The sequence below is a fragment of the Camelus bactrianus genome, chromosome 19, assembly GCF_048773025.1.
Source record: "Camelus bactrianus isolate YW-2024 breed Bactrian camel chromosome 19, ASM4877302v1, whole genome shotgun sequence".
Classification (NCBI taxonomy): Eukaryota; Metazoa; Chordata; class Mammalia; order Artiodactyla; family Camelidae; genus Camelus; species Camelus bactrianus.
The window spans coordinates 2,154,039-2,161,815 of NC_133557.1; positions in this window are offsets into that span (position 1 = coordinate 2,154,039).

Genomic DNA, 7,777 nt, shown 5'->3' on the forward strand with positions numbered 1-7,777 from the left:
GTGATTCTTTGTCTCCATTATCAGTCCTTGAAGTGGGTAACCATGAAGGTGATGGCTTGTCTCTCTTCCCACTCCAGCAAGATCTAGAAAAACCCAATTCACCCAGTGTTGGTTAGATGTCTCCTTTCTCAGAGAAGTCTTGTTTGATGATCTTTTGTAAAGCAGCATGTTCCTCCCCCACCTGCCCTCTTCCCCTCGACACTCAGTAATTGCTTCTGCGATTTCATTTTTCTCCATAGCACTGAGTACTGCCTGATGTCTCACAGATCTGTTTATTGTTTGTTTTTGTTTCTTTCTCTCAAATGTTAGAAAGAATCCCAAATAAAGAAGATGCTTGTCAAGAATTGAGAAAATTTCCCTACTAAATGCTCAGGTTGTCTGGTATTGATTTAAAATACTGTGGAAAAACCCAAAAGGCTTCTGGTGGGAAGTGGTAGGTGTGGGGAAAGAAAGAGAGGATTAAGGTAAAGCAAAAGGAAGGAATAAAAATCATGTAAAAGAAGCCACAGACTGGCTCCCTAGCCACAATTTGACTGGGTGACCAAAGAACTGAAACCTGGAAACACAACATCAGATGGAAGGCCTCTGTATAAGCTATTTATAGCTGTAATCTTGCTGCATAACAATCCACCCCCAATTCTGATTCAAAATGATAAGTTTTGTTGAGGCTGAACTCAGGTAGGCTCATTCACATTTCTGGAGGTCAGTTAAATATTGACTGATTTAAAGTGGCCTCAGTTAGGACAAATTGGGTGACATAGCTCTGTCCCTCTGGTCTCATCCTCCAGCGGGGTATTCAGGGCATGTTGGCATGGTGGTGACAGAAGAACACGGAGTGAGCAGGAGGAAGAACACAGGGCATCTCAGAGCTTAGAATAAGTACACCACAACCTCTACTATTGGCCAAGGCAAGTTGCAGGGACAGATTCAAGGGATCAAGAAACAGACCCCACCTCTTGATGGGAGGGACTTCAAATAGGGAGGCTAAAGGGAGGGGTAAAGAATTGTAGTTAGAGCTGCAATTTACCACAGCAGCTCTGGGGGTCTTGGGCACAGAGCAGGAGAATCTCTGGCTGTCTGCAGTGCCTCTCTTTGAAGGTGGGAGTGCTCCCCATGGGACTGGATTTTTGGAAACTTTCCACATACAGAGATTCAATGATGTATGTCACTGTATCAGTTGCTTCTTTTTATTCTTGTCTTGTCAACAGCTCATTCAAGTATCTTCTGCGATGATGATGAGTGAGGCAGACTTCAAGCCCACTGAAATAGCATCATAAGGAAAATGTAACTTGTGTCTGTTTCAGCATCCCTTAGAGGCCCTCTGCTTAACGTAGAGCTCATCATTATTTCAAGATGAAAAAGACTCTCTCATGGGCACCTCTGTTTCCTCTCTGCAAGCGTATTCTTTTAGGTGAAAAAAATAAAATAAGAAAAATGAAAGCCAAAGGCTGGCTCATCCTCCCCTCTGACTCTGGAGGGGAATTCCAATCACACAGAGAACGCCCTGTCCCTTCCTCCCACCTTCTCCACCCAGCAGAGGAGGCGGAACCTGCCTTGGGGGAGGAAATCATTTTCCTGTTCCACTGTCTGTAAGCACATTTTCCAGATCAGTCCTGACTTTTCAAGTTCAGAAAGCCTCCACATCCAAAGGAGGCCCAGTGTTGGACCAGCCTTGCGACGTACTTCCTACTTCTCATTGGTGAAATGTTTATCAGCCCAAAGGGAAATGGCAAATGTACAGGCAGCAGAGGGAACAAGCACAGGGTTGGCTGAGACATTGCCCTTGACTCCCGGCAGCTTGGGGGGCGAGCAGTTATTTTTCCGTGGGCTGTTATCAACAGGAAATCTGACTTCATTTAATGTAGCAGGAGATTTTGGCTAGTCTCTTGAAGCAAACGTTTGAGAGCCCTTAAGATAACTGTTGCTTACCTTCCAGACTCATGAATCCTTGCCGAGCTAAAGCTATCCAGTTAGGAGGAAGTGCAGAGGGGGCTGTGGAAGACGTGTTGAGTAAATCACACTCTTGAGCTGGCACCAACCTCCAGAAACTCCGATGAGAGACACAGTGTAAGCTAATGTGCCAAGTGAAATGCCAGCACTGTGATTGTGCGTGTGTTTGTGTATGAGAAGGAGAGAGAGAGGATGGGGGACTAAGGAAATCACACGGCTCTGAGATCAAAAACCTGAAACATTAACTCTCAAGTCTCTTTCCTCTACTCCCATCTCCAGGGAGAATATATTACCCTGTCTGGGGGAAATTGAGTGAGAACGTGGGGGAGACACAAATGAGATAAAGCTAGAGCATCCTGGGTTCCTTCCTGACTTCCTTCGAGACCAAGGTAGACCTTAAAAGATTTAACTTTTCCCCCATTAACTTTTATGAAGCCTGACTTGACTGTCATGTTTCTCAAATGCCAGCCAGTTTCCAGCCAGGCTTCTCCAAGTGCATCTAATTGCCCACTTTATCGCAGGCACTATCAGGTAAACGGCGTTCCACCTCCGCTGGGTCTGCCGAAGGTTGACACCGGGACTTGTCAGGCAATGGATCACAGAGCCAGAGTGGGGGCCCCTTGCACCGCATTCTTGCGTGAGGGTGACAGTAAATTATGACATCTGCCGGGAAGATCGGAACACGGCCCCACTACCGGATGCACCTAAGCGACACAACCAGGAAGGCTTTTAGGATGTGACTGGAGATGTGTCTGAGAGCTCTTAAAGGGACAAAGAGCCTCTTTCCCCAGCAACAGTGGCACAGAGATGAACACTCAACTCTGGATTTGTCTTTGATGATGTGTGATGACCTATTTTTATGTGTGGTGAATAATGCTACTTGGCAATTATAAAGTGCTCCAGGGTTTCAACTGTGCTTATATCCACCATCTCAAGATCCTCAAAGCTACTCAAAGGAATAGCCATCATCATGCCCACAATTTAGGATAAAGAAACAGAGATGGAGTCCAGCTCGGTGATTTGGCTTGAGCCTTAGACCTAGGTCCTCAGACCCCTCAAAACATGCATTCCTCTCTTTACCAAGTTCTTCTCAACCTTCTTTCTCTCCAAAAGTGTTTTTGTTAATTGTGGCTTTGGGAGTATGGGTTATCATTGTGTACATGTATGTTTTTTGTCTAAATCTTTATAGATGGACATGGAAACTTGATACCAAAAGCAAAGCAAAACAAGTTTGCTTTGGGAAAAATAATCTTCTTACTAATCCACCTTGATTTGTTTTTAAAGAAACCAATGAGAAAAATAAATAAGTAAGAGAAGCAAGGAGAAGTGGCTGGCAGCATGAATTTATCACCATAAAATGATGTTTATTGAAGCTTTCAGTTGGGAATTTCAGGCCAACTCTGTACAAGATGGGGAGGGTGCAGGTGTGACTTGAAATACATTGGGACTTGGGACATTCTTTGAGTTCAATACGCAGATTTAAGCAGACAGCAATGCCAAGAATCTAAACCTGGGATCATTTGGAACTTAATGTATGGGATGTTTATCATTTAAGGCATTTTTGCAAGGAAGATACTCAGCCATTAAGATTATAAAGAGAAAAGAAAGTGATTTTGAGGGTGTAGTTGCCATGTCTGTGATCTAAAATGGTGACAGTACAAACTGTCCATTAAGTGCCTGACGTTCAACATTCGAGAGTGTCTCCCTGGCACCCACTACTTGTAAATGAGAGACAGGTTTTGACTTATCAGTGCTACACAGAGAACTGATGGTGCAAAGAGATCAAGATTGGATTTGATGCCCAGTGTGTTGACTTATTTTTTGACGACTGACCCTCAGCAAGTCATTTCACTTCTCTGTGCTTAATTTTCTCCTCATAAAATGTGATGAAGCATATTTAGTTTGAGGGGCAGTATTAAAGACTAAATGAGAAACTGGATATAAGAGCACTTTGTAAACTGTAAAGTACTATTATTTTCGTCTGAAAACAACCTGGTATTTATTGGAAAAGAAAATGGCAGCACTGATTTTATTATGTATTCAGTTCCATTCATTGGGTACTTGGTATATGCAAGGAGCTCTGCTAACAACACTGATGTCCTCTAAATAAAATAAGACATGATCGTGATCACTGGAAGATTAAATTGGTCAAGGTCAAAGCTGCTGTGTATGTAGAGGGTGTCTGTACTTTTTTCTTCTAACTTTTTTTAATCCTATAGCATTTAAAAAAATACAATATAGTTGATTTACAATGTTGTGCTAGTTTCTGGCATACAGCAAAGTGATTCAGTCATATATATACATTATTTTTCTTTATAGGTTATTACAAGATATTGAATATAGTTCTCTGTGCTATATAGTAGGACCTCATTGTTTATCTGTTTAATTAATTAATTAAAAGTTTTATCTTCCAACATTTATCAAATAACCACTGCCTTACAAAATTTACAGAATGGCTGATGTGTGTGTGTGTGTGTGTGTGTGTACGTGAGTGTGCCAATGCACACATACACACAAATAAGTAGATTATATTATGTGATACCTATTGTGGCAAAATAATTTTTCAAGCCTATTTACCAATAGCATTTTCTGAAAGGGAGATTCCAGAAATTTTAATATATGCACTTGGTTCTACACCTGGAACTATTTATACGTCAATGCCAAATATTATAATAATAGTTCAACATATACTGGCTTGGATAATGCTTTTCCTCGCTGTAGTTTTTGGCAGTATTGGAGGTAAGTAAATAGATGGATACACTTAACTTTAGTGACCAGGAAATGGAAAAGATGACAAGTCATTGTAAGCAACCATGACAGGTAGAATGAGGTTGGTTCACCACAATTAGAAGCAGTAAGAATTCTAGAAAAATATATGAATGAATGTGGCATCTTCTAGCCTCCCTTGTGTCACAGTCAATATTTCAAAACACTAATAAAATACCACCTATGCTCAAATGCCTGGTGGATAAACTGAAGTAAAGAGGGGTTTTGCTGGGTTTTGTTTTTGTTTTGTTTTTCTGTTTTTTTGTTTTTGTTTTTTAGGATTCAGGGCTTTCCTTGCCATACCCTCTCAAGTTACAGTCCTGAAGTAAACAAATGAAACCTCTTTTTCCTCTTCAGTTAGCTAAACTTTACTCCAAAGAGTTATTACCATTGCTTCTGGGATACACAGAAACGACATGACCAGTACTGACAATTTGTGTAGATCCAGTAAAAGATAAGTGTATTTAATAAGCAATATATTTTATTTTCTATTACAGACATTCATTTGTTTGAAATTTGATTAAAGGATCACTTGCCCTGGGGCAGGGGTGGGGGGAGTGATAAATTAGGAGTTTGAGATTAACAGATAAACACTACTATGTATAAAATAGATAAATAACAAAGCTACTGTATAGCACAGGGAACTATATTCAATATCTTGTAATGGAAAAGGATCTGAAAAAGAATATATATTTATTTTTTCAGATTCTCATATATGTATGTATGTATGTTTATATATATTCACATATATAGTATATTTCACATATATAGTATATTTCTCTACTATATATATGTATATATATATATACACACACATCTCTGAATCACTTTGCTGTGTACCTGAAATTAACACAGTATTGTAAATCAACTATACTTCAATTTAAAAAAAATGAATTACTTGCCCACATTCGTAGTTAAGATACATCATCATGGGCATAATTTTCATGCTAATGCACTGGCTTCCCTAAAAGACTCCACGAATCCTTCATTTCAGAGCCTGGAATTTCACAGAGAACATTCCACCCCTGCCCACAACAGCTGATGTCCTTTATTACAGTTGTTAACACATCACAAAAAACACAATAACGCGACCAGAATGGACTCTTCAGTTTTTCAAGTGGTTTGAGAAACATTGTCCTTTGATTCTTTTATGAAGGTTCCATAATTTCTTGGGGTTTTCCAGCTGCTTTTTGATCCCTGGCCCTGCCAGCCTCTCTTCCCAGACAGAAAGTGGGACCCTTGATGGTGGTTGTGGTAAATTAATAAGGAGAAAAAATAAACAGAAGGCCCTTTTCCCATGTGTGCTTTCTTTAAAAAAACTTTGCAAATCTGCTCACTGTACACTTAATTTGGAGCTTGCAATGCAAGAACCCAGTCTGGCTCTTCCAATTCATCATTTCTTGTGATGTTATTCCTTCTTTAGAGAGTCCACAAGTGGAGCTCACAGCAGGCAAGCGGATGGATGGTCCTCTCTCCAGGTTCCCACATTCTTCCAGGACATCTCGGGAGCTGGGCAACAGCAAAGCAAAACTTACTTGAGTTTCTACCATTCAATCCTGTAGCTTTCATATTGTCTAAATTAGTGGTAGGCAAACGTTTTCTGAGAATAGCCAGATAGGAAATGTTTTTGGCTTTGCAGGCCATATGGTCTCTGTCACAATTACTCAACTCTGCCATGGTAGCATGAAAGTAGCCATAGATAATATATAAACGGATGAATGTGGCTGGGTGCCAATAAAGCTTTATTTATGGACACTAAAATTTGAGTTTCCTGTAATTTTCATGTGTCATAAAATATTCTTCTTGTTTTGAATTTCTTCCAAAAATTTAGACATGAAAAAGCATTCCTAGCTTGTAAGGCCATTCTCAAACAGACAGTGGCTGGATTTGGCCCACAAAATTCCAAAGTAGTGGGCTAACCCTTGGCCTAAATGATCAAGTCTTCAAATGTAGGACTTAAAATTGGATCTCACAGTTGATTATTGATATCTCTACTTGTTTGTCCCTCAAACATGTTCAGTTTCTAAAATGGAAGTTTTGATTTCTCTACTCCTACTGCTTTCTTGTCAGGTCTTATCCACCTGAGAAAAATACTTTCTTACTTCCCACATGTGTAGTTAGTACAGCTAGAGAATTGTTAACCATTCTTGAGCTTTTTTTTTTTTTTAACCATACTCCATATCCAATCCATCACTGTATTCTATGGATTGTACTTCTAAAACATATCTCAAATCTGCTTAATTCTCTCCATCTGGTCCAAGCTACTCTATCTATGAACCAGATTCCTATAATAACTTCCTAATTGATTTCCCCTTTTCTGTCTTTCTATTTGCGAAATCTTTGCAAACTGAGTTATTGTAATTGCTTCTGAGATATGTAGGAATTACAGGATTATGTTGATAATATGCAAAGCTGAAGCAGAAGTTCCCATCCCTACTTTCTCAGTGCATTTGGGTACAGCATCTGAAGTGAACTTGCTAAAGCATTAATCATACAATCACTCTGGTGGCTTTCTTTTGCCCTGAAAAATAATCCAAGATCCTTACTAAATTCCTCAAGGTTCTATCTAAGGCAGACTCCACATTTCCCTCCATCTCTACACAACATCTACCTGTTCTCATCCTTGTTCATTACACTTCAGCTCAACTGGCCCCCTCCTTTCTTTTCCTGCCTCCTGCTTCACCCTTTCCTGGCTCAATGCCCTTTCCCCATTTTCCTCTCTGACTCTGGTGGTGTTTTCCCAGTCCCTTGAATGGCTAATTTAGTCTCATCTTTTAAACTTCAACTTAATTACTACTTCCCCAACTGAACTTTTTATCCAAAGTCAGCATCTCCATCTTCTTTGCTTGATAATTGCTTCTGTAGGCTGTATCCCAATGTTTAACTGTGTTGATTGCCCTTTATTTTAACCAGTTTTTTATCTGTCCTTCATATAAAATGTAAGTGATGTGAGGATAGATACTTGTCTGTAAGAGTCACCATATCCAAAGACCCAGTCTAACACATACGTATGGAGTAATTAACCTAATAAATCTATCAAGTTAAAATGCTGACCAATCCT